This window comes from Canis aureus, chromosome 27 (genome assembly GCF_053574225.1).
Source record: "Canis aureus isolate CA01 chromosome 27, VMU_Caureus_v.1.0, whole genome shotgun sequence".
Taxonomy (NCBI): Eukaryota; Metazoa; Chordata; class Mammalia; order Carnivora; family Canidae; genus Canis; species Canis aureus.
In genome coordinates, this window is record NC_135637.1 from 31,991,253 (window position 1) to 32,018,888 (window position 27,636).

General features: G+C 42.9%; 1 long non-coding RNA gene across 1 annotated transcript; it reads left to right on the plus strand.

Annotated features, from left to right (window-relative positions):
* The first annotated feature begins 8,692 nt into the window (after nucleotides 1–8,692).
* Nucleotides 8,693–9,368, plus strand: LOC144299557 (uncharacterized). The gene is made up of 2 exons (XR_013366249.1): nucleotides 8,693–9,102; nucleotides 9,207–9,368. It is a non-coding gene; the product is annotated as an uncharacterized LOC144299557 (long non-coding RNA).
* The last annotated feature ends 18,268 nt before the right edge of the window (nucleotides 9,369–27,636 follow it).

Consider the following 27,636-nt stretch of genomic DNA (forward strand, 5'->3'; position numbering starts at 1 on the left):
GCAGCAGGCCGTCAGGGATCCCTGAGCGATTCTCTGGCGCCAACTCGGGGAACACGGCCACCCTGACCATCAGCGGGGCCCAGGCCGAGGACGAGGCTGACTATTACTGCCAGGTGTGGGACAGCGGTACTAAGGCTCACAGTGACACAGGCAGATGGGGAAGTGAGACACGAACCCTTTCTCCCATCTATGTCACCCTCTCCTCCACCCTGGGGGCTGGTCACAGAGCAGGAGCCGGTCTTCCTCAGGCCCCATCATCTAAGGTCCCCAGACCCTCCCTTCTACCCAGTCGCCAGCATGTCTGCACTTGAAGGTTCAGGAGAGCATTTACAGCTCGCAGCACTAAGTTGCCCTGGTTCCCTGGGCCTGGCTGTGAACAGGGTCCTGAGGGCCTGGGGAGAAAAAGACACAGGGGCACCTGGGCCAGGGGCCATGCGCCTGCATTTCCATTGCCATCTTGGGCTAATGCTCTTTCAAATGACCAGGCTGAGCGCTCCAGTGTTTCAAGTCAGCTGTGATCCTGAAGCCCTGGGGACCTAGGTGGAGACTTCCCTCCCTGAGTGGACCTATCAGGAGCAGGAGACATTGAGTGTGACCGACACCTCTCTTCTGGCTCACATGGCCCCAACAGCTGCCTGGAGCCCCTGACAGCTCACAAGGGTGCAACTGGTGGGGAAGTGCTGTTGGCCCTGAAACCTACTGCCCCAAGATCTGCGCCTTCTCAGAGAACCACAGATGAATGATGTCCCCGTGCCTGGAACCTACCCTGCCTCATGCTCCCAGGTCCTGAGAGGTCCCGAGAATGAGATCCCTGCAGAAGAGAGGCCTCACCTAATGGCTCATCTGTGGGTCGCTCTGCTTCTTCCCAACTGATACCCCTACTCCTTCCAGACTTTTACACATGCACTTCTCCATCTCAGAGCCTCCTTACTGGATCCCATTCCAGGGTGGCCAGCATCACAGCCACAGTCCTCAGAGAGCACAGAAGGCTCAGGGATATACCTACAACCTCTCCAGTTCTCTCCTCCAATCCCCAGTGTGCGTGTCCAACCTCCCTGGAGATGAGATTATTTCATCTATTTTATACAGTGAGAAAAGGACCAGACACACCAGGTGCTCTAGGTTGTGACAGACAAATGGAAAGTCAAATCCACCCTGATGGTGACTGGGGGAGAATCGGGACAGTGGCCTCGCCCTACAGAATGGCCAGAAGATATGCAATGACAGGAGACACAAATTGGGTGCGGCCACAGGTCTACCCCAGGTCCTGCACAAAAATATCTCTCTATATCCACCTGACCCAGAAATATGAACAGAAAGCAATGGTATGAAATGAGTATGATTTGGTATGAAAGCCACCAAGTCCCCCTTGTCCACAGGAGATCCACTCAGATCCACACAAACCACAGTCTGCAAATAAAGGGAATATCAGGTCCTTGCTTCCACCAGATAATGTACAATTGTTCCGACACAACCACACATAACTTCTTTCTCCCATAGGGGGATACAAGCTACGCTTCTTCTGCTAGAGATATTGATCTCTGTCGCATCTGGTTTGTCATCCTAAATGTCGATATTGAGATAGAAAGCTTGCTCCTGTGAACACACCTGATGTTACGTGCTGATGGGATGACACAGGTGGAGGAAACAGAAACATCTGATGACAATGCAGCCAGGTGTATTCTTGCCATAGAAGGAGAAACACTGGATCCTTCTGTCCTGCTCATCTCTGCCACTACCCTGTGCTCAGAGGGGGTCTGTAACTACTCTCCTCACCACGAACCCCACGAGCCCCTTCCTTCCGAAAACACCTGAGCTAGTGATCATCCCATCAACTGGGCAGGACTACAGCTTCCTTCAGGAATTCTGGTCCATTATCGGACCTGCTGAACTGGAATGTGGTGCAGTCATGACTTTATCACAAACACAGGAAGCCCCAGGGGATGCCTTGAATCCATACAAACCCTTCCTGCCCTAGATATCTAGAGACACCAGTTCCCCTATGACAGCAAAACTCACCCCAGCCATCCCCCTCACTTCTCCTGACTCATTCTAGAAAGAGCTGAAAGGAGACCGGGTACACTCGGTGCCCCCAGAGCTGGGCAGGTAGTGATCCCTGAGTCATCGCCCAATCGCAGACCACACTCATGTAGCAGGACACAGACTCTTTTTTTTTCGTTTAAAAGATTTTCTTTATTTATTCATGAGAGACACAGAGAGAGAGGCACAGACATAGGAAGGTGAGAAGCAGGCTCCTGTCGGGGAGCTCAATACAGAACTTGATCCCAGGCCCCCAGAATCACGACCTGAGACAAAGGTAGATGCTCAGTTACTGAGTCACCAAGGCACCTGACAGAAACTATTCCTGAACCATTCTTTGCCACATCACTACTGGCTACAAACTAAATGAAGCTCAGGTGACCAGAGCAAGACAGTTAAGTCCCATGTCACAGGGGCCCAGTAGAGCCTAAGGAGATAAGCAGAGGAAGTGAGAAATTCCATGGAGTCTGGACCCCCACCCTGTGAATCTCAGTGAGGACAGTCTCCAGAGGAGGCGGGCTCCCCAAGATGTAGATGCAAGTGGAGCATTCTGGAGGGGGGACGTACATCAGTAGGTGGAACAGCTCTGGGGAAGCCTGTGTCCTGGTCCATCAAGAAGCACACTCAGAGCAGCTTCATCCTGTTCCCCAGCTGCTCCCAGCATAGGTGACAGGACCCCAGGGAGACACAGTGTGAGGCACCAGGGCCCAGCGGTCCTTCCCAACAGACTCCATGGGACTCCTTCCCAACAGACTTTGTCCACCTGCCGCCCTCCCTCAGGCTGGACAGTCACTTCTGGTTTAGCCTCCCTGTCTCCCTCAGGTTCTGTCTCCTCTTCTCACCTTCAGGCCCTCTGCTCCCCTCACCTGACGCTGACCTTCCCTTGTCTTCTCCCTTGCTGGGTGAACATTGGTGTGCAGGGGTCATTTCATTTCATTAAATTTCTGTCTTTGGGGTAAATACCCTGTAGTGCCATGGCTGCATCCTAGGTTGGCACTATTCTCACTTTTTCAGGAGACTCATTTTAGACATAAGGACACCTACAGCCTGAAAATCAAAGGTTGGAGAACCATTTACCATTCAAATGGTCCCCCAAAGAAAGCAGGGGTAGCCATCCTTATATCAGATAAACTAAAATTTATCCCGAAGACTGTAGTGAGAGATGAAGAGGGACACTCTATCATACTTAAGGGATCTATCCAACAAGAGGAGTTAACAATCCTCAATATATATGCCCCGAATGAGGGAGCTGCCAAATATATCAATCAATTAATTACCAAAGTTAAGACATACTTAGACAATAATACACTTATACTAGGTGACTTCAATCTAGCGCTTTCTACAGTTGATAGGTCTTCTAAGGACAACATTTCCAAAGAAAGAAGAGCTTTAAATGATACACTGGACCAGATGGATTTCACAGATATCTACAGAACTTTATATCTAAAGGCAACTGAATACACATTCTTCTCAAGTGCACATGGAACTTTCTCCAGAATAGACCACATACTGGGTCACAAATCGGGTCTGAACCAATACCAAAAGGTTGGGATCGTCCTCTGCATATTCTCAGACCATAATGCCTTGAAATTAGAACGAAATCACAACAAGAAGTTTGGAAGGACCTCAAACACGTGAAGGTTAAGTACCATCCTGCTAAAAGATGAAAGGGTCAACCAGGAAATTAAGGAAGAATTAAAAAGATTCGTGGAAACTAATGAGAATGAAGATACAGCCGTTCAAAATCTGTGGGATGCAGCAAAAGCAGTCCTCAGGGGAAAATACATCGCAAAACAGGCATCCATTCAAAAAGTGGAAAGAACTCAAAGACAAAACGAAACTTGCACCTAAAGGAGCTGGAGAAAAAGCAGCAAATAGATCCTACACCCAGCAGAAGAAGAGAATTAATAAAGATTCCAGCAGAACTCAATAAAATCGAGACCAGAAGAACTGTGGAACAGATCAACAAAACCAGGCGTTTGTTCTTTGAAAGAATTAATAAGATAGATAAACCATTAGCCAGCCTTATTAAAAAGAAGAGAGAAAAGATGCAAATTAATAAAATCATGAATGAGAAAGGAGAGATCACTACCAACACCAACGAGATACAAATGATCTTTAAAACTTATTATGAGCAGCTATACACAAGTAAATTAGGCAATCTAGAAGAAATGGACACATTTTTGGAAAACCAAAAACTACCAAAACTGGAAATGGAAGAACTAGAAAACCTGAACAGGCCAATAACCAGGGAGGAAATTGAAGCAGTCATCAAAAACCTGCCAAGACACAAAAGTCCAGGGCCAGATGGCTTCCCCGGGGAATTCTATCAAATGTTTATAGAAGAAACCATACCTATTCTACAAAAGCTGTTTGGAAAGATAGGAAGAGATGGAGTACTTCCAAATTCGTTCTATGAGGCCAGCATCACCTTAATTCCAGAACCGAAGACGCCACCAAAAAGGAGAATTATAGACCAATATCCCTGATGAAAACGGATGCAAAAATTCTCAATAAGATACTAGCCAATAGGATCCAACAATACATTCAGAAGATTATTCACCATGACCAAGTGGGATTTATCGCCGGGATGTAAAGCTGGTTCAACACTAGTAAAACAATCAATGTGATTGATCATATCAGCAAAAGAAAAAAACAAGAACCATGTAACATGTTCTTTATCCCATCATCTGTTGTTGGACATTTTGGCTCCTTTCAGTTTGACTGTTGTGGACATTTGTGATAAGAACATTAAGGTGCAGCTATCCAGTCATTTCTCCACATCTCTATCTTTGGGGAATATACCCAGTGGTGTTAATTGCTAGATCATAGGCTATCTCTAATCTTCTGAAGAACCACAATATTGATTCCCAGAGTTGGTGTTTCAGGTTCCATTCCCACCAACAGTAAAGAGGGATCTCCTTTCTCCACATCCGTGCCAATATTTGTTGTTTCCCATCTGGTTAATTTTAGCAATTCTAACGGGTGATATCACATTGTGGTTCTGATTTGTATTTCCCTGATGACAGGTGAGGTGGAGCATTTTTTATTACCTGAGTTTTGGCTAAATGTAGGTCTTTTTGGAGAAATGTCAGTTCATATCTTTTGCCCGTTTCTTGGCTGCATCTTTTGTTTTTGGGTCTTGTGTTTGATGAGGTTTTTATAGATCTTCCATACAAGCCCTTTATCTGGTATGCCATTTGCAAATATCTTATCCCTCTCTGTCAGTTGTGTTTTGGTTTGCTGTGACAACAAACCAAGTAGTCTTTGTTGACTATTTGCTTTGCTGTGCAGATGCTATGTATCTTGATGAAGGCCCAGTAGTTTATTATTGTTTTGTTTCCCTCCCTTCAAGAAACGTGACTTGTAAGAAATTGTTGCCTGCGTTCTCCTCTAAGATTTTGATGGATTCCTGTCTCACATTTAGATGTTTCATCCATGTTGAGTTTATCTTTGTGTATGGTGTAAAAGAATGGACTAGTTTCATTCTTCTGCATGTGGTTGTTCAACACTTGCAACGTCATTTGTGAGACTGTCTTTTTCCTTTGAACATTCTGTCCTGTTTTGTCAAAGCTTAGCCGACTATACAGTTAAGAGTTTTTTCTGGGTTCTCTATTCTGTTACTTTGTTCTACATGTGTGTTTCTGGGCCATGATCATGCTGTCTTGATGATCACAGTTTTGTAGTAGAGTTTGAAGAGAGGCATTGTGATGCCACACCTTTGATTTTCTTTTTCAACATACCTCTGGTTGTTCAAGGTTTTTCTAGTTCTACACAAAACTTAGGATTATTTGTTCTAACTCTGTGGGGAAAAAGGTCCATGGCGTTATGACAGGGATTGCAATGAATGTGTAGATTGCTCTGGGTAGCATAGACATTTTAACAATATGCATTCTTCCAATCCATGAGCATGGAATGTTTTCCATCTCCTTGTGAATTCATCAATGTCTTTCATAAGTGTTCTGTAGTTTTAAGGTACAGATCCCTTATCTCATAGGTTAGGTTTATTCCTAGGTATCTTATTGGTTTTGGTGCAATTGAAATAAAGGGTCCCAGGATTGAGCCCTGTATCTCACTTCTTGCTCAGCAAAGAGACTGCTTCTCACTTTCTTGCTGCCCCTCCCCTAACTAATGCTCTCTCGTTCTCTCACTGTCTCCCTCTCACTTCCTCTCTCATGTAAATAAATAAAATCTTAGAAAGAAAAGAAATACAAATGGAATTTGCCTTGATCTACATATATAATATTGTGTGAGTTGAAGGTATGCAACATGATGTGATACACATATATGTGGTAACACGATGACCCCAAATATGATTAGTTAAACCATCCATCACTATATACACTTGACTTTCTGTTCTGTGTCTGTGTGGTAAGAACATCCAAGATCTACTGTTTTCACAACTTTCAAGGACACAATACAGTATTTTTACCTATAGCCACCAAGCTGCGCATTACATCCCAATAACTTACTCATCTTATAACTGGAAGCCTGTACTCTTTGATCAGCATCTTGTCATTTCTCCCACCCTCTGACCCTGGGAATTATCCATCTACTCTCTGTTCTTATGAGTTCAGCCCTTTTAGATTCTACATACAAGTGAGATCATAGAGTATTGATTTTCTGTCTCACTTCTTTTACTTAACATATTGCCCTCCAACTTCATCCAAGCTGTCACAAATGACAAGGTTCCCATTTTCTTTTAGAACTAAATAATATTCCTCTGTGTGTGTGTGTTTGGGTGTGTGTGTATGTCAATTGCTTTATCCATTCATCTATGGATGTACACTTAGGTTGTGTTCTTGTCTTGGTGATTATGAATGATGGTACAATGAACATAGCGATGCAGATATATCTTCGAGATATGATTTCATTTCTTTGGATTTATATGTAGAAATGGGATAACTGGATCATATTGTGGTTCTGTTTTCATATTATTGAGGAACCTGCATGAGTTTTCCATACCGTCTGCACCAATTTATGTTAGATTAGGATTTGCACATGCTGAATCTCCATTGCCCAGCCACTACCAGATGAATGAACATAGGTTAAATGTGGGTTGATAGGGTTAGAAATGAATAGGATGGTGAGGCTTTTGCAGTCTCTACTATCTTGCCCTTGGGGTTACATAACATGTCCATTTACGTTGTGGTCTACAAACAACTTGCTGACTACATCAGTGACCTGAGAGTAGAGCTGTGTGCAGTGTCCACCTCCACTGAAGAAGACATTTTCCATGGCATGAAACAGTAAACACACAACACAAGTGCTTGGTTTCCGGTAACAATTTCTTGGATTTAGAGAAAACAAACCTTTCAGGGAAACCATAATGCAAAAGGAAATCTGACACTTTCTCAGCTCTTTGAGCCTCAGTGAGGAAGGGACTCAACAAGATCCAAGGTCATGGTGATCTTCAGGGAAATTCACATCAGGAAAAGCTGGTCCTACCAAGGGGAAAAGCAAGTTATTGACCAAGCAGTGCTTGGAAAGTTCCAGGGGAACTCTCATTGTGCTTTCAAATCTAAGACATGGTCTATTTTTAATGCTCCAGAAATTTCTCTCCTCTGTTACAAAAGCAAGTGACTACTACTGGGGCTTTACAGAACAGCTGGTCCAACAGAAATTAAATTCAAAACACATACGTAGGTAAACTTTTGCCTGTACCTACATTTTATTTTATTGTATTTTATTTTATTTATTTTATTTTTTAATTTTTATTTATTTATGATAGGCACACAGTGAGAGAGAGAGGCAGAGACACAGGCAGAGGGAGAAGCAGGCTCCATGCACCGGGAGCCTGACGTGGGATTCGATCCCGGGTCTCCAGGATCGCGCCCTGGGCCAAAGGCAGGCGCTAAACCACTGCGCCACCCAGGGATCCCTGTACCTACATTTTAAAAAGGAAAAAATGAGTAGAATTTCTTTTCATAATATATTCTGTTATGTTTAATACTTGAAAATATGACCACTTCAATATGAATTAAATATTAAATGATTGATGTATTTTACATTATTTTTATGCTATATTTATGCTAAGTCTATGAAATCTGGTGGGTCCTTAGGAACTATAGCTCATCTCTATTGGGACTACCCACATTTCATGCTCAGCATCTATCTACAGCTTCTGATGCACAGTGGATAGGGTAGGTTTATTGCATGATGATTCCTAAGAGTAAAAATCCTTGCAGTATAGACTCACAGCCAACAAGCTGTTTTTTCCAGGAACACACTGACTCCAACATCATGAAGATCTCAGCACCCATTCGAACAGACTCAGGGAGGACAGACACTGGAAGAAATAAGGGAAGGTCATGACAGGAGAGGCCCAAGATGGTTGGGATAAGGGGAAAAGGAGCATGGTAAGAGGACAGGGCAGGGACGGATGGTAACTCAGGCTCTGGGTTGTGTCTTGCATTGGAAACGACTTGCTCATCATTTGGTGAGGTTGAGAAAATCATTCTGTCAATGTTAGTTTCCTCATTTAAACAACCAATGGAACGTTTGTGCCTTAATCATGCAGCTGTTGTTTTTTTTTTTTTTAATTTCTCAATGAGGTGGAACATATAAACACTCACCAAGGGTCTAGCATCTATTGAGGACTCAAAAGTAGTCATTCTGTGGCACTAGCAACACATGTAGGGTGACATCCTGGGGTCACTAGAGGGAACTGTGAGTCTTGTTTTGGCACCCTAAGAAGTCCAAATCCCGTGGACTATGCTCAAGTGCAAAGAGTGTGACTTCTGCTTCCTGTAAAGATACTTGTGTAAAATCAACTCTCCACTCTTGAAACTCACACCTGGTCCTTATTCTGACCTCAGGAAATTACCAGCGTGAGGCTCTTGGGCACAGGGTTCAGACAAGAAGTTATTTAGACAGACACACTGAAGAACGGAGAATAGATTTGCATCTCATGATCCTCCTTCTCTGAACTGCAAAAAGAGGATAAGATGGGAGTTGGAGAGGACATACCCGGGTGAGAAGTCTCAGAGCAGAACTCCTTGAAGCCTCTCCCCATCATGGACTGGGTTCCCTTTTACATCCTGCCCTTCATTTTCTCTACAGGTCACGATTCCCCCTCCCTGATATTTCCCTCCAAGCATGGTGCCCCTGGACCTCTGTCCAGTATCTGGTACATTCAACATCATTCTTGTCATTTGTGTTTTCAGGTTTCTGTGCATTGCCCGTGCTGACCCAGCCTACAAATGCATCTGCCTCCCTGGAAGAGTCGGTCAAGCTGACCTGCACTTTGAGCAGTGAGCACAGCAATTACATTGTTCATTGGTATCAACAACAACCAGGGAAGGCCCCTCGGTATCTGATGTATGTCAGGAGTGATGGAAGCTACAAAAGGGGGGACGGGATCCCCAGTCGCTTCTCAGGCTCCAGCTCTGGGGCTGACCGCTATTTAACCATCTCCAACATCAAGTCTGAAGATGAGGATGACTATTATTACTGTGGTGCAGACTATACAATCAGTGGCCAATACGGTTAAGCCACAGTGACACAGACAAATAGGGAAGTGAGGACAAAACCTCTCACCCTCACTCTTTTCTTCCCTGTGGGGATTCAGGGGAGCTGCTGCCTGTCCCTCTCCAGGGCCCTGAGACCTTTGACTCTTGCAACCCCTGCCATCCTGTACCTCAGTTCCAAGACTCAGGTTAAAATTTAGGTCATTTTGACACTGAACATTCTCTTTCCTCTCCATAATGCTTGAAAAGATCAGAACTATCCAGGCAAGAATTTGAGTCTAAGGGGGATATATGAGCTGAGGACCCCATAAGCCGTCAGACCCAGTGCATACATGATGGGTCCCTGTTCAAGGAATGGACAGAGATCTCAGGGTTCTGGAGTTGATCGAGGAGGTGGATTCAGTGAATATCGTCACTGTATCTTCATCATGAAGTATAATAGGACCGCTGCTAGTGTTGAATATTCAAAAGGACCAAGAGAACTGAGCAGATCAGTGGTCCTGCCCCCAGAGTCTCCAGGCCCTTCATATGGAGAGCTCCGGAGTTACTGCAGGAGCTGAATCCTGGGCTCCAGAGCTGACCGCTGCCACTGTGGTTGTTCCTCCTGGGGCCTCACGGGGTAACCAACCCCCACTGAGCCCTGCACCAAGCAGGGGGCAGAGCAGCTCCTCCAAGTTCTAACACCTGAAAATCAGCACAACAGGCCCCCCCGCCAGAAGGCCAGTTAGACGGACAATTTCCAGGGGAAGTCAAGAGACTTAAAGTATACAAAATCAGAAGACACTCCCCCATGGCTTTTTTTGTTTGTTTTGTTTTGCTTTGATTTGCTTTTTCCTTTGTTTGCTTCCCCCACCCATTTTTTCCCCTTTCTTTCTTTTGCTTTCTCTTTTTCATCTCTTTTTTTTGTTCTTTTCTTCCTTTTTTCTTTTTTCTTTTTCTCTTTTCTTTCCTTCTTTCTCTCCTCTATTTCCCCTTTTCCCAATAAAACCTGTTTTTGGCCACTCTGCACTGAGCAAAATGACTAGAAGGAAAACCTTACGACAAAAGAAAGAATTTGAACTATTGGGACTTCATCAAGATAAGAAGCTTTTGCACAGCCAAGGATACAGTCAACACAACTAAAAGACAACCTACAGAATGGGAGAAGATATTTGCAAATGATGTATCAGATAAAGGGCTAGTTTCCAAGATCTATAAAGAACTTATTAAACTCAACACCAAAGAAACAAACAATCCAATCATCAAATGGGCAAAAGACATGAAGAGAAATCTCACAGAGGAAGACATAGACATGGCCAACATGTATATGAGAAAATGCTCTGCATCACTTGCCATCAGGGAAATACAAATCAAAACCACAATGAGATACCACCTCACACCGGTGAGAATGGGGCAAATTAACAAGGCAGGAAACAACAAATGTTGGAGGGGATGCGGAGAAAAGGGAACCCTCTTACACTGTTGGTGGGAATGTGAACTGGTGCAGCCACTCTGGAAAACTGTGTGGAGGTTCCTCAAACAGTTAAAAATAGACCTGCCCTACGACCCAGCAATAGCACTGTTGGGGATTTACCCCAAAGATACAAATGCAATGAAACGCCGGGACACCTGCACCCTGATGTTTATAGCAGCAATGGCCACGATAGCCAAATTGTGGAAGGAGCCTCGGTGTCCAACGACAGATGAATGGATAAAGAAGATGTGGTTTATGTATACAATGGAATATTACTCAGCTATTAGAAATGACAAATACCCACCATTTGCTTCAACATGGATGGAACTGGAGGGTATTATGCTGAGTGAAGTAAGTCGATCGGAGAAGGACAAACATTATATGTTCTCATTCATTTGGGGAATATAAATAATAGTGAAAGGGAATATAAGGGAAGGGAGAAGAAATGTGTGGGAAATATCAGAAAGGGAGACAGAACATAAAGAATCCTAACTCTGGGAAACGAACTAGGGGTGGTGGAAGGGGAGGAGAGCGGGGGGTGGGGGTGAATGGGTGACGGGCACTGGGGGTTATTCTGTATGTTAGTAAATTGAACACCAATAAAAAATAAATTTAAAAAAAAAGAAAGAAAAAAAATAAAATAAATAAAATAAATAAATAAATCTTAAAAAAAAAAAAGAAACAGTCCTCTCTACCACAGAATTACAAAATCTGGATTACAATTCAATGTCAGAAAGCCAGTTCAGAAGCACTATTATACAGGTACTGGTGGCTCTAGAAAAAAGCATAAAGGACTCAAGAGACTTCATAACTGCAGAATTTACATCCAATCAGGCAGAAATTAAAAATCAATTGAATGAGTTGCAATCCAAACTAGAACTCCTAACGACGAGGGTTAACGAGGTGGAAGAACGAGTGAGTGACATAGAAGATAAGTAGATGGCAAAGAGGAAAACTGAGGAAAAAGAGACAGCCAATTAAAAGACCATGAAGACAGATTAATGAAAATAAACGACAGCCTGAGGAAGAAAAACCGACATTTAATTGGGGTTCCCAAGGGCGCCGAAAGGGACACAGGTTCAGAATATGTATTTGAACACATCATAGCTGAAAACTTTCCTAATCTGGGAAGGGAAACAGGCATCCAGATCCAGGAAATAGAGAGATCCCCCCCCCTAAAATCAATAAAAACCATTCAACATCTTGACATTTAATAGTTAAGCTTGCAAATTCCAAAGATAAAGAGAAGATCCTTAAAGCAGCAAGAGACAAGAAATCCATGACTTTTATGGGAAGGAATATTAGGGTAACAGCAGACCTTTCCACAGAGACCTGGCAGGCCAAAAAGGGCTGGCAGGATATATTCAGGGTCCTAAATGAGAAGAACATGCAACCAAGAATACTTTCTCCAGCAAGGCTCTCATTCAAAACGGAAGGAGAGATAAAGAGCTTCCAAGACAGGCAGGTACTGGAAAATATGTGACCTCCAAATGAGCTCTGCAAGAAATTTTAAGGGGGCTCTTAAAATTCCCCTTTAAGAAGAAGTTCAGTGGAACAATTGACAAAAAGAAGGACTGAATAGATATCATGATGACACTAAACTCATACCTTTCAATAGTAACTCTGAACGTGAAAGGGCTTAATGACCCCATCAAAAGGCACAAGGTTACAGACTGGATAAAAAAGCAGGACCCATCTATTTGCTGTCTACAAGAGACTCATTTTAGACAGAAGGACACCTACAGCCTGAAAATAAAAGGTTGGAGAACCATTTACCATTCAAATGGTCCTCAAAAGAAAGCAGGGGTAGCCATCCTTATAGCAGAAAAACTAATATTTACCCCAAAGACTGTAGTGAGAGATGAAGAGGGACACTATCTCATATTTAAAGGATCTATCCAACAAGAGGAGTTAACAATCCGCAATATATATGCCCCGAATGTGAGAGCTGCCAAATATTTAAACCAATTAATAACCAAAGTGAAGAAATACTTAGAGAATAATACACTCATACTTGGTGACTTCAATCTAGCTCATTCTACCCTCGATAGGTCTTCTAAACAAAACATCTCCAAAGAAACGAGAGCTTTAAATGATACACTGGACCAGATGGATTTCACAGATATCTACAGAACTTTACATCAAAAGGCAACTGAATACACATTCTTCTCAAGTGCGCATGGAACATTCTCCAGAATAGACCACATACTGGGTCACAAATCGGGTCTGAACCGATACCAAAAGATGGGGATCGTCCCCTGCATATTCTCAGACCATAATGCCTTGAAATTAGAACTAAATTACAATAAGAAGTTTGGAAGGACCTCAAACACATGGAGGTTAAGGACCATCCTGCTAAAAGATGAAAGGGTCAACCATGAAATTAAGGAAGAATTAAAAAGATTAATGGAAACTAATGAGAATGAAGATACAGCCGTTCAAAATCTTTGGGATGCAGCAAAAGCAGTCCTAAGGGGGAAATATATCGCAATACAAGCATCCATTCAAAAACTGGAAAGAACTCAAATACAAAAGCTAACCTTACACATAAAGGAGCTAGAGAAAAAACAGCAGATGGACACTGTGCCCATCAGAAGAAGAGAGTTAATTAAAATTCGAGCAGAACTCAACAAAATCGAGACCAGAAGAACTGTGGAACAGATCAACAGAACCAGGAGTTGGTTCTTTGAAAGAATTAATAAGATAGATAAACCATTAGCCAACCTTATTAAAAAGAAGAGAGAGGAGACTCAAATTAATAAAATCATGAATGAGAAAGGAGAGATCACTACCAACCTCAAGGAAATACAAACGATTTTAAAAACATATAATGAACAGCTATACGCCAATAAATTAGGCAATCTAGAAGAAATGGAAGCATTCCTGGAAAGCCAGAAACTACCAAAACTGGAACAGGAAGACATAGAAAACATGAACAGGCCAATAACCAGGGCGGAAAATGAAGCAGTCATCAAAAACCTCCCAAGACACAAGAGTACAAGGCCAGATGGCTTCCCAGGGGAATTCTATCAAATGTTTATAGAACCATATGATCCTCTCATTAGATACAGAGAAAGCATTTGACAAAATACAGCATGCATTCATGATCAAAAATCTTCAGAGTGTAGGGATAGAGGGAACTTTCCTCAACATCTTAAAAGCCATCTACGAAAACCCCACAGCAAATATCATTCTCAGTGGGAAAGCACTGGGAGCCTTTCCCCTAAGATCAGGAACAAGACAGGGATGTCCACTCTCACCACTGCTATTCAACATAGTACTGGCAGTCCTAGCCTCAGCAATCAGGCAACAAAAAGACATTAAAGGCATTCAAATTGGCAAAGAAGAAGTCAACCTCTCCCTCTTGGCCGATGACATAATACTCTACATAGAAAACCCAAAAACCTCCACCCCAAAATTGCTAGAACTCATACAGCAATTTGGTAGCATGGCAGGATACAAAATCAATACTGAGAACTGAGTGGCATTTCTATACACTAACAATGAGACTGAAGAAAGAGAAATTAAGGAGTCAATCCCATTTACAATTGCACCCAAAAGCATAAGATACCTAGGAATAAACCTAACCAAAGAGATAAAGGATCTATACCATAAAAACAATAGAACACTTCTGAAAGAAATTGAAGAGGACACAAAGAGATGGAAAAATATTCCATGTTCATGGATTGCAGAATTAACATTGTAAAAATGTCAATGTTACCCAGGGCAATTTACATGTTTAATGGAATCCCTATCAAAATACCATGGACTTTCTTCAGAGACTTAGAACAAATTATTTTAAGATTTGTGTGGAATCAGAAAAGACCCCGAATAGCCCCGAAAACCATAGCTGGGGGCACCACAATGCCAGATTTCAGGTTGTACTACAAAGCTGTGCTCATCAAGAAAGTGTGGTACTGGCACAAAAACAGACACATAGATCAGTGGAACAGAATAGAGAACCCAGAAGTGGACCCTGAACTTTATGGTCAACTAGTATTCGATAAAGGAGGAAAGACTATCCATTGGAAGAAAGACAGTCTCTTCAATAAATGGTGCTGAGAAAATTGGACATCCACATGCAGAAGAATGAAACTAGACCACTCTCTTTCACCATTCACAAAGATAAAATCAAAATGGATGAGAGATCTAAATGTGAGACAAGAATCCATCAAAATCCTAGAGAAGAACACAGGCAACGCCCTTTTTGAACTTGGCCATAGTAGCTTCTTGCAAGATACATCCACGAAGGCAAAAGAAACAAAAGCAAAAATGAACTATTGGGACTTCATCAAGATAAGAAGCTTTTGCACAGCAAAGGATACAGTCAACAAAACTCAAAGACAACCTACAGAATGGGAGAAGATATTTGCAAATGACATATCAGATAAAGGGCTAGTTTCCAAGATCTATAAAGAACTTATTAAACTCAACACCAAAGAAACAAACAATCCAATCATCAAATGGGCAAAAACATGAAGAGAAATCTCACAGAGGAAGACATAGACATGGCCAACATGCATATGAGAAAATGCTCTGCATCACTTGCCATCAGGGAAATACAAATCAAAACCACAATGAGATACCACCTCACTCCAGCGAGAATGGGGCAAATTAACAAGGCAGGAAACAACAAATGTTGGAGAGGATGCGGAGAAAAGGGAACCCTCTTACACTGTTGGTGGGAATGTGAACTGGTGCAGCCACTCTGGAAAACTGTGTGGAGGTTCCTCAAACAGTTAAAAATATATCTGCCCTAGGACCCAGCAATTGCACTGTTGGGGATTTACCCCAAAGATACAAATGCAATGAAACGCCGGGACACCTGCACCCCGATGTTTATAGCAGCAATGGCCACGATAGCCACACTGTGGAAGGAGCCTCGGTGTCCAACAAATGATGAATGGATAAAGAAGATGTGGTTTATGTATACAATGGAATATTACTCAGCTATTACAAATGACAAATACCCACCATTTGCTTCAACGTGGATGGAACTGGAGGGTATTATGCTGAGTGAAGTAAGTCAGTCGGAGAAGGACAAACATTATATGTTCTCATTCATTTGGGGAATATAAATAATAGTGAAAGGGAATATAAGGGAAGGGAGAAGAAATGTGTGGGAAATATCAGAAAGGGAGACAGAACGTAAAGACTGCTAACTCTGGGAAATGAACTAGGGGTGGTAGAAGGGGAGAAGGGCGGTGGGTGAGAGTGAATGGGTGACGGGCACTGGTGTTTATTCTGTATGTTAGTAAATTGAACACCAATAAAAAATAAATTAAAAAAAGGAACCCCCCCCCCAAAAAAAAAGAAAGGGAGACAGAAGAAAGACTCCTAACTCTGGGAAATGAACTAGGGGTGGTGGAAGGGGAGGAGGGTGGGGTTGGGGGTGAATGGGTGACAGGCACTGAGGGGAGCACTTGACGGGATGAGCACTGGGTGTTATTCTGTATGTTGGTAAATTGAACACCAATAAAAAATAAATTTATTAAAAAAAAAAAACAAAAGGACCGAGAACCTTGAGCCTATGATGGGTGCAAAGCTGAGACCTGATTAGGAAAATAATGTGTATGTTAGGATGTCTGTGGCAGGACCAACATGGAACATGGCTTGGGTTTCTCCATCTATAGTTGACTCTTAACTTCTGGTGCCAGGATGTAGTCCATAAGCTGCCTACAGGACTTATCCAGGTTCTCCCCAGGACCAGATCCACTGGGCATGGAAAGGGGAGCACTACAGTGATAAATATATTAACTCCCTTGAATCTCAACCCAGTGAATGATTCACCTCTAATGTTGTTGGGGGGGCAAGTTTACTGGATATATAGGTTTCCTCTATACTTTTTAAGCATTTAAAAAACAAGCATCTCATATACACCCACACTTTTGGGTTAACATTGAGCAGCTGTGTATATCAAGGTAACCCTCTTCCCTGGGCACTGACTTGAGCAGGGTTGGGAGAGATTTTGATGTTGGACCACAGAAAGTCAGGTTGGGTACTCCTAGTGATGGATCTCGGAGATGGGAAAATCCAAGAGCTGCCCATAAACAGGACAAATCCCAAGTAGGTAGGAAGACAGAAGGTGGAGTATTCCTGAGATAGAGAGTGGGCAGAGAGGCAGGAGGATTGGGAGGATAGGGGAACATCAGGTGTCAGAACTTCAGTTTCTCTTTTCAGCTAGTGGTTGGCTGGAATCACAAAGGATCACAGGAATATCCTACTCACTTCAGTAAAGGGTTATTCTCTACCAAGTGTTTCCAAAAGGCCTCCCACAGGTCCCTTTAGTGGAGATTTTTCTCCAACACTATATTTTTCAGGGAAGGCAGTCATGAAGATTGTAGGGAAATAATATCCAAACCTGTAGTGTGAATCATGCTTCTTCCAAGCCCACCTGGGCCTTCTGGTGTTTATAACTTGAAGGAAAGTAATGCAGTAGCCTTGAATGCACAGACAGATTGACAAACTGTGGAAGTGATGACAGTGAATGAAAAAGAGATGAATATAAAGAGCATTCCCTGTTGTCCTTAGATGATAACCAACCAGTGAGGGAATGACAAGTAAAAGCCTTGGTTAAACGGGGTCAAAAGATTTTATTAGTGGTCATTTCTGTTCATCAAGTTTATAACAGGATCAAGGTCACAGTCAGAGACCACTGGTCACCTCCGGATATGTGAGAGGAAGTAATGAACAGCATCGAGAATGAGTGTCACTTGCTGGATTGTACATTCACTGCCTGTTAGCTTCACAGATTGTCAGGTGACCCAAGACCAGGAATGAAAATTAATGTCCAAAGTTCTTATGTACCTTGTGGCCTTAGCCGAGTGCTCCAGATTGGAAGTCCTTTAGTACCATTGCGTCATTTGGGATCTTATGGCATGGTGAGCTATTTATAATTTAACACAGGGAGCACCAGAAACAAGTGACCAGAATAGCCAGGAGGAGAGATGGAGGTGATGCCACTGACACTGTGACGAGAGAGGCCAGGCAGGCTGAGCCAACAGTGAGAGTATGTACATGAGATCTACTCTCCCAACACCCCCACCCCCTCCTCATTCTACATCTCCCTCCCTTCTTCCCTTCTCCCCTCATACCCATCCCTCTATTCTCACTCTTAAAAAAAGTTCTCACTTTCAATCTGTTTCTCTAGAGATGTCTGTAATATTATCCAGTAGTCATCTCCTACTGAATTCTGCTTCATTCATTGTCCTATACTGTGTGTTCCCTTTACATATATTCTATCCACACATTTTTTCTGTCCTAGAGTATGTTTGTTTGCGCATCTGACTGCCTGACTTTATTCTCTAATGGTCACAATAGCAAAAATAATGACATTGAGTCTGTCATTGTAGTAGAAGTCATGGGTGACAACCAGAATTCCCAATGCCCATCTACAGGATTGAAGCCCTCATTTCCCCAGAGGTGGGCTTGTTGGAAACTGCAGCTTCAGGAATTACTTCTGCTGAAGAGAGCTAGCACAGCAGGGACATGCCCCCTTCTTGTTTGCAGCTTGTGTCTGGTGACCCCTGCATGTGGGTGGAGTAACAGCAGGGTCCCTGCACCCTATTCTGTATGACTCTGGAAAACACACCCAGCACCGGGGTTCCCCTAAGTTCTACTGCAGCCCTGGCTGTGACAATCTGACACATCACTGTCCTTCTCTGCTCATGCCTGCTTCTTCATCTTTTCTTTTACTCAGGGGTGTGTTTCCCTGTAGATCTAGAATTCCTGCACAGTACTCTCTAAGTGAAAGTTTGCTCTTTGGAATCTTCACCTACCATAACTTTTTGTTTTGTTTTGTTTTCTTGTTTTCCTTTCATTTTCTTTTCTTTCTTTTTTTTATTGTTATAATTCATATACAGTAAAATCTATCCTTTTAGCAAACAGTTGTGTGAGTTTTGAAAAAAGCCATAGCAGTGTAAGCACCTCAACAATCATGTATATGCAAAAAAACAAAACAAAAAAAATCAAGAAAACACACACACACACACACACAAACAATCATGTATATGACTGATGAATCATTACCTATAAATTCCCCAAGCCCCTTTGCAGTCAAAACCCAGGGCGCATCACATCATGTGCCCTCCTTCATGCCTTACCACATCCACTATCCACCTCCCCTTCAGCAACCCAGTTTGTTTTCCAGAGTTAAGAGACTCTTATGGTTTGTCTTCCTCTCTGAATTTCCCAACTCATTTCTCCTTCATACCCATGTTCCCTTGATATTATTATAGTTCCACATTTGAGTGAAACATATGATAATCATCTTTCTCTGATTGACTTACTTCACTCAGCCTAATATCCTCCACTTCCAACCACATTGATGTGAATGGTGAGAATTCGTCCTTTTTGATGGCTGAGTGATATTCCATTATTTGTATATTTGTATTATATATATATATATAGTAATGTTCTTTATCCATTCATCTGTCGATGGACATCTTGGCTCCTTTCAAAGTTTGACTGTTGTGGACATTTGTGATAAGAACATTAAGGTGAAGCTGTCCCATCTTTTTTCCACATCTGTATCTTTGGGAGTATATACCCAGTAGTGTTATAGCTGAGTCATAGAGTATCTCTAATCTTCTTGAGGAACCACTATATTGTTTTCCAGAATGGGTGTGCCAACTTGCATTCCCACCAAAAGTGTTAGAGGGATCCCCTTTTTTCACATCCGTGCCAATATTTGTTGTTTCCTGTCTTGTTACTTTTAGCAATTTTCACTGGTATAAGGTGGTATCCCATTGTGGTTTTGATTTGTATTTCCCTGATTACAGGTGTCGTGGGGCATTTTTTTCACGTGCCTGTTGGCTAGTTGTAGGTCTTTTTGGAGAAATGTCAGTTCATGTATTTTGCCCATTTCTTGACTGCATCATACGTTTTTCGGTCTTGTGTTTGATAAGGTCTTTTTAGAACTTTGATACGAGCCCTTTATCTGATAGTCATTGGCAAATATCTTCTCCCAATCTTTGTCTTTTGGTTTGTTGACTGTTTGCTTCGCTGTGCAGATGGTATGTATTTTGACGAAGGCCCAGTAGTTTATTTTTGCTTTTGTTTCCCTTCCTCTAGAAATGTGACTTGCAAGAAATTTTTACCTGTGTTCTCCTCTAGGATTTTGATGGATTCCTGTCTCACTTTTAGATCTTCCTCCATGTTGAGTTTATCTTTATGGATGGTATGGTGTAAGAGAATGGTCTAGTTTCATTCCTCTGCATGTGGCTGTCCAATTTCCCAAAAATCTTTTGTTGAAAAGACTGTCTTTTTCCTTTGAACATTATTCCTGTTTTGTCAAGGTTTGTTGATCATACAGTTGAGGGTCCTTTTCTGGGTTCTCTATCCTGTTACCTTACTCTATTTGTCTTTTTGTGCCATTTAATGCTATATTGATGATCACAGCTTTGTAATATAGTTTGGAATCAGGCATTGTGATGCCTCAGCTTTTGTTTTCTTTTCAACATACCTCTGGTTATTTAAGGTTTTTTCTGGTACCGTACAAATCTTAGGATTATTTGTTCTAACAATGAAAAAAGTCTATGGTATTATGACAGGGATTGCATTGAATGTGTAGATTGCCCTGGGTGGCATAGATATTTTAACGATATTTATTCTTCCAATCCATGAGCATGGAAAGTTTTTGCATCTCTTTGTGACTTCCTCAATGTCTTTCATAACTTTTCTGTCATTTTTATTCTGTCATTTTTAGAGAGTATATATCCCTTACCTTTTTGGTTAGGTTTATTCCTAGGTATCTTATGGGTTTAGATGCAATTGAAATAAAGGATTCTGGGATTGAGCCCAGTATCTCCACTCCCTGATCAGCAGGGAGCCTGCTTCTCACTCCCTTGCCCCTCCCCTCACTCATGCTCTCCCTCCCTCTCTCTCTCTCCCTCTCTCACTTTATTCTCTAATGGTCACAACAGCAAACATAATGACATTGAGTCTGTCATTGTACTAGAAGTCATGGGTGACAACCAGAATTCCCAATGCCCATCTACAGAATTGAAGCCCTCATTTCCCCAGAGGTGGACTTGTTGGAAACTGCAGCTTCAGAAATTACTTCTGCTGAAGAGAGCTAGCACAGCAGGGACATGCCCCCTTCTTGTTTGCAGCCTGTGTGGCACGGATGTGAAAAAAGGGGATCCCTCTAACACTTTTGGTGGGAATGCAAGTTGGCACACCCAAATACATAAATAAAATCTTAGAAAGAAAAGAAAAACAAATGGAATTTTCCTTGTTTTTCCAACATTACTTAGATCTAGATATACAACATTGTGTGAGTTGAAGGTATACATGATGGTTTGATACATGTATATATTGTAACACGATGACTCCAAAAATGGTTAGTTACATCCATCACTTCCCACACTTGCCTTTATATTGCGTGTGTGTGTGTGTGTGTGTGTGTGTGTGTGTGGTGAGAACATCCAAGATCTATCATCTTAGCATCTTTCAAGTATACAATACAGTATTGTTAACTATAGACACCAAGCTGCACATTACATCCCAACAGCTTACTTACCTTATAACTGGAAGTCTGTACTCTTTGATCAGCATTTCATCATTTCTCCCAACATTACATCCCAACAGCTTACTTACCTTATAACTGGAAGTCTGTACTCTTTGATCAGCATCTCGTCATTTCTCCCACCCTCTGACCCTGGTAACTATCCATCTACTCTATGTTCTTATGAGTTCAGCCGTATTAGATTCTACATACAAGTGAGGTTATAGGTTATAGGTTTTTCACTTAACATAATGCCCTCCATTATCCAAGTATTACAAATGGCAAGGTTTCCTTTTCGTTTTAGTGCTGAATAATATTCCTGTGTGTGTGTATGTCAGTAGCTTTAACCATTCATCTATGGGTGAACACTTATTTTTTTAAGATTTTGTTTATCTATTTATTCATGATAGACAGAGAGAGAGGGGGAGGGGGCAGAGACATAGGCACAAGAAGCAAGCTCCATTCAGGGAGCCGGACGCAGGACTCAATCTCGGGACTCCAGGATCCAGCCCTGGGCCAAAGGCAGGCGACAAACCGCTGAGCCACCCAGGGATCCCCTCGATGAACACTTAGATTGTGTTCTTGTCTTGGTGATTGTGAAAGATGCTACAATGAGCTAGAGGTGCAAATATTTCCTTGAGATAAGATTCATTTTCTTTGGGAGACAGAACATGAGAGACTTCTAACTCTGGTAAATGAACAAAGGGTGGTGGAAACGGAGGTGGAAGGGGGTGGGGGTGACTGGGTGATGGGCACTGAGGGGGGCACTTGATGGGATGAGTACTAGGTGTTATGCTATATGTTGGCAAATTGAACTCCAATTTGCAAAAAAAAAAAAAAAAAATATATATATATATATATATATATATATATATATATATATATGAGATTCATTTTCTTTATATTTATATGCAGAAATAGGATAACTGGATCATATGGTGGTTCTGTTTTTAATTTGTTGAGGAACCTCCATGAGTCTTCCATACTGGCTGCACCAATTTATGTTAGATTAGAATTTGCACATGCTGAATCTCCATTTCCCAGCCACACCAGATGAACAAACATGGGGTAAATGTGGGTTGAGAGGGTTAGAAGTGAATAGGATGGTGAGGCTTTTGCAGTCTCTACTACCTTGCCCCTGGGGTTATATAACATGCCCATTTACATTGTGGTCTACAAAAAACTTGCTGACTACATCAGTGATCTTAGAGTGGAGAAGTGTGCAGTGACCAACCCCTCTAGAGACATTTCCCATGGCATGAAACAGTAAACACACTCCACAAGTGCTGGATTTCCAGTGATAGATTCTTGGATTCAAGAGCAAACTAATCTTTCAGGGAAACCACATTGCAAAAAGGAACTCTGACACTTTGCCAGCTGCTTGGGCCTCAGTTAGGAAGGGACTCAACAAGACCCATGTCATGGTGACATTCAGGGAAATCCACATTAGGAAAAGCCAGTCCTGCCCAGCCTCAGAGCACAGCATGTGACAGGAGAGAGGACAGCTATCTGGTCCCCTGATTGTGAGAAATTGGCATTGGGAGAAAAGGGAGCACTTACCAACTCACCAGAGCCATGACAGAAGTGTAAGACAGACTAGGACAGTCATCCATACAGCAGAAATCAGAAACTGAGCTGTACATTTTTTTACTTGTAGATTTTTTTATTGGAGTTCAATTTGCCAACATAAACTATAACAGCCAGGGCTCATCCTGTCAAGTGCCCCCCTCAGTGTTCATCACCTTGCACCCCATCCCCCTACCCCCTCCCCTTCCACTACCCATTGTTCATTACCCAGAGTTAGGAGTCTCTCATGTGCTGTCAACCACTCTGATATTTCCCACTCATTTTCTCTCCTTTCCCCTATAATCCCTTTCACTAGTTTTTATAGTCCCCTATGAATGAGACCATATGATGATAATGTTTGTCCTTCTCCAATTGACTTACTTCACTCAGCATAATACCCTCCAGTTCCATCCACGTCAAAGCAAAGGGTGGGTATTCATCGTATCTAATGGCTGAGTAATATTCCATTGCATACATATACCACATTTTCTCTGTCCACTCATCTTTGGATGGACACCGAGGCTCCTTCCATAGTTTGGCTATTGTGGACATTGCTGCTAGAAACATCGGGGTGCAGGTGTCCTGGCGTTTCATTACATCTGTATCTTTGGGGTAAATCCCCAGCAGTGCAATTGCTGAGTCGTACGGCAGATCTATTTTAAACTCTTTGAGGAACCTCCACACAGTTTCCCATAGTGGCTGCACCAGTTCACATTCCCACCAGGAGTGTAAGAGGGTTCCCTTTTCTCCGCATCCTCTCCAACATTTGTGGTTTCCTGCCTTGTTAATTTTCCCCATTCTCACTGGTGTGTGGTGGTATCCCATTGTGGTTTTGATTTGTATTTCCCTGATGGCCAGTGATGCGGAGCATTTTCTCATGTGCATGTTGGCCATGTCTATGTCTTCCTCTGTGAGATTTATGTTCATGTCTTTTGCCCATTTCATGATTGGATTATTTGTTTCTTTGCTGTTGAGTTTCATAAGTTCTTTATAGATCTTGGAAACTAGCCCTTTATCTGAGACGTCATTTGCAAATATCTTCTCCCATTCTGTAGGTTGTCTTTTAGTTTTGTTGACTGTTTCTTTTGCTGTGCAGAAGCTTTTTATCTTAAGTCCCAATAGTTCTTTTTAGCTTTTTCCCCCCTTGCTTTCATAGATGTACCTACACCAAGCAGAAGAAGAGAGCTAATAATGATTCGACCAGAACTCAATGAAATAGAGACCAGAAGAAATGTAGAACCAATCAACAAAACCAGGAGTTGGTTCTCTTAAAGAATTAATCAGATAAACCATTAGCCAGCCTTGTTAAAAAGAAAAGACTCCAGTTAATAAAATCATAAATGAAAGAAGATAGATCACAAGCAATACCAAGGAAATACAAATTATTTTTAAAATGCATTATGAGCAGCCATATGCCAATAAATTAGGCAATCTAGAAAAACTGGATGCATTTCTGGAAACCCACAAATTACTGAAACTGGAAACAGAAAAAATAGAAAATCTGAACAGGCAATGGGAGGAAATGGAAGCAGTTATCAAAAACCTCCCAAGAAACAGAAGTCCAGGGCCACATGGCTTCCCAGGGGAATTCTATCAAATGTTTAAAAAAGAAACCGTACCTATTCTACTAAAGCCATTCGGAAAGATAGAAAGACATGGAGTACTTCCAAACTTGTTCTATGAGGCCAGCATCACCTTAATTCCGAAACCAGACAAAGACCCCACCAAAAAGGAGAATGATAGACCACTATCCCTGATGAAGACGGATGCAAAAGTTTTGAACAAGATGCTAGCCAATTGGATCCAACAGTACATTAAGAAGATTTTCACCATGACCAAGTGGGATTTATACCTGGGATACAAGGCTGGTTCAACACTCATAAAGCAATCAATGTGATTGATCATATCAGCAAGAGAAAAAACAAGAAACATAGGATCCTCTCAATGGATGCAGAGAAAGACTTTGACAAAATACAGCCTTCATTCCTTTTTTTTTTCTTTTTTTTTTAATTTTTATTTATTTACTTATGATAGAGAGAGAGAGAGAGAGAGAGGCAGAGACACAGGCAGAGGGAGAAGCAGGCTCCATGCATCGGGAGCCTGATATGGGATTCGATCCCGGGTCTCCAGGATCACGCCCTGGGCCAAAGGCAGGCGCCAAACCGCTGCGCCAAACCGCTGCGCCACCCAGGGATCCCCAGCCTTCATTCCTGATCAAAACCCTTCAGAGTGTAGGGATAGAGGGAACATTCCTCCACATCTTAAAAGCCATCTATGAAAAGCCCTACAGCCAATATCATTCTCAATGGGGAAACACTGGGAGCCTTTCTCCTAAGATCAGGAACACGACAGGGATGTCCACTCTCACCACTGCTATTCAGCATAGTATTAGAAGTCCTAGCCTCAGCAATCAGGCAATCAATCAATCAATCAATAAATATATAGCATTAAAATTGGCAAAGAAGAAATCAAACTCTCCCTCTTCTCAGATGACATGATACTGTACACAGATTCCCAATTTCACCAAACCACAGACGAGGCTAGTTTACAAATCCTCCCATGCCAAATTCCAGGAGATATGTACTGGAATATTAAAAATGTGATAAATATAGTAGCAAGAACAATAAGTGTAAAGATTTGGGTGTTCAACTGAACATAGACCAGAAACATCATCCCTTCCTCTGATGACGAAACTGCATTAATAGGGAGCAGGAAGCATGATGTTGATTCCTAAATACAAAAGATATGGTGGCTGTGGGATATCACACAGGTGTACTTGGCATTGACCCTTTCAAATGGGCCATACTTTGCACTGCACTCTCTATTTTGTAAACAAATAAAACAAAAAACAAAACAGTGGCCTAAGCCAGGACATTTATCACGGGGACAACTACAGGAATGGCAACTGTCCTGCTTCCTGCAGCATGTATACGACCTGCCTGGGCTGGGCTGGGCACAGCAGTGGGGCTGCTGCCTGTAGGAGGTTGGAAACCCTGGCACCCATCTCTTCTCATAGGACAGGGGCTGTGGGTGACCAGCAGGAGGGAAGCTCCTGCTCAGGGTCCTCCTCCACCAGCAGGAGACAGCAGAGCTGCATCATGAGCAGCAGGACAGAGGCTGGGGCTGCCTAGGGGGAGATTCCCAGTAACACCAGGCCTCAAGTCAGCAGGGGTCAGGATCAGTCCTTAGAGATTTTTGGGATGATCTTTCCTCTCTCCTCAGGCTGCAGAGACCGTATTCTGAGAGTCACAGCTTCATCCGGAGTATTGATGGGAGTCCTGACACAGGAGGAGGAAATGCAGGTCCTCCCACCGTCCACCAGTGATCCTGGGCACTTAACCTCTGTACTGGGCACATCCAGACACCCTGATGACTCGCTGTCAGCATCCTCATCCCTCCTCCAGCCCGACGCTGACCCTGAGCTGCAGCTTCTTGCTCAGGAACAGCCGAGGGAGGGAGAGCTGGGAACAGGGAGACCTTGGTCCCTGGAAGGGGTGTCAGCAGCCTCCCTGTGAGACTGTCTCCAGAGTGAGGTGGGTTCTCCTAGCTCAGGCCACAGCCCTGTCACGGGGCTGTCCCTGTGCAGTGACAGGATCTCCTCCCTGCAGGGACATTGTCTCAACCCCAGAGCTCACACCAATGGGAATGTGTGACCTTGGGGACCCACACAAAGACCAGGAAGTCTAAAGACTGCTCCCAGTAGCTCTTCATGCCCTTCACTTGTTTACATGGAACACTGACGAAAAAATTAAGATGGCCAATTTCTGGTCTCCTGTGGGATGAGGGCTGTTGTAGGGATGAGAGCAGCACGTGTCTGCAGGTTAGACTTGGGAGGAATCTCCAACATCTGGGGGTTGGTGAACAAGTAAACTCCCCAGTAGATGAGATGAAGGAACGTCAGAAGCAGAGGGTTTCCCATTGAAATGACAGGCCCGACTTGGTTCCACACAGAGTCTGGGGGATGCATAGGGGACGTGAGAGGCAGGAGGAGGAGGGTATTGAGGCCACAGGACCCCCATTTCCCTGAATCAGGGGTTTTCTGCATCTCTAGCCGACCCACATCACCCCACGGACAGACTCCTGCTGGTCCCTGAAATACCCCAGCACAGCACTCAAGCAACGTCGTTTCCGACAGAGTCCTAAGTTCAGATTCCAGGAATTTGACTGTGATGCCAGAAATTGGAAGCCAACGGGTGCTTTTCATTTTTTTTAAAGAAAAAGATTTATTTATTTGAGAGAGAGAACAAGTAGGGGGGAGGGCAGATGGAGAGGGGGGAAGACCCTGTTAAGCAGGGAGCCCAATGCAGGACTTGAGACCAAGACCCTGAGACAAGACCCTACCAGAAGACAGATGTTTAACCAACTCAGGCACCTAAGTGCCTCTCAAAGGTGCCTTTTGGACCAGAAAGCTTCATGGAGGCAGCTGGGGACTCTGCTATCCTTCTCAGTCACCTGTTCTGCCTCTCAAATGGCTAACACAGTTAGAGTCCCAGGGAGGATTACATTTGCATAACTACTAAGGATTACTGCCTCTTGTGCCTGGAGGGAATAAAAGAAGCCTGGGTGAGCCTGCCCTGCACTGGGTCTCAGGAAGCAGAGCT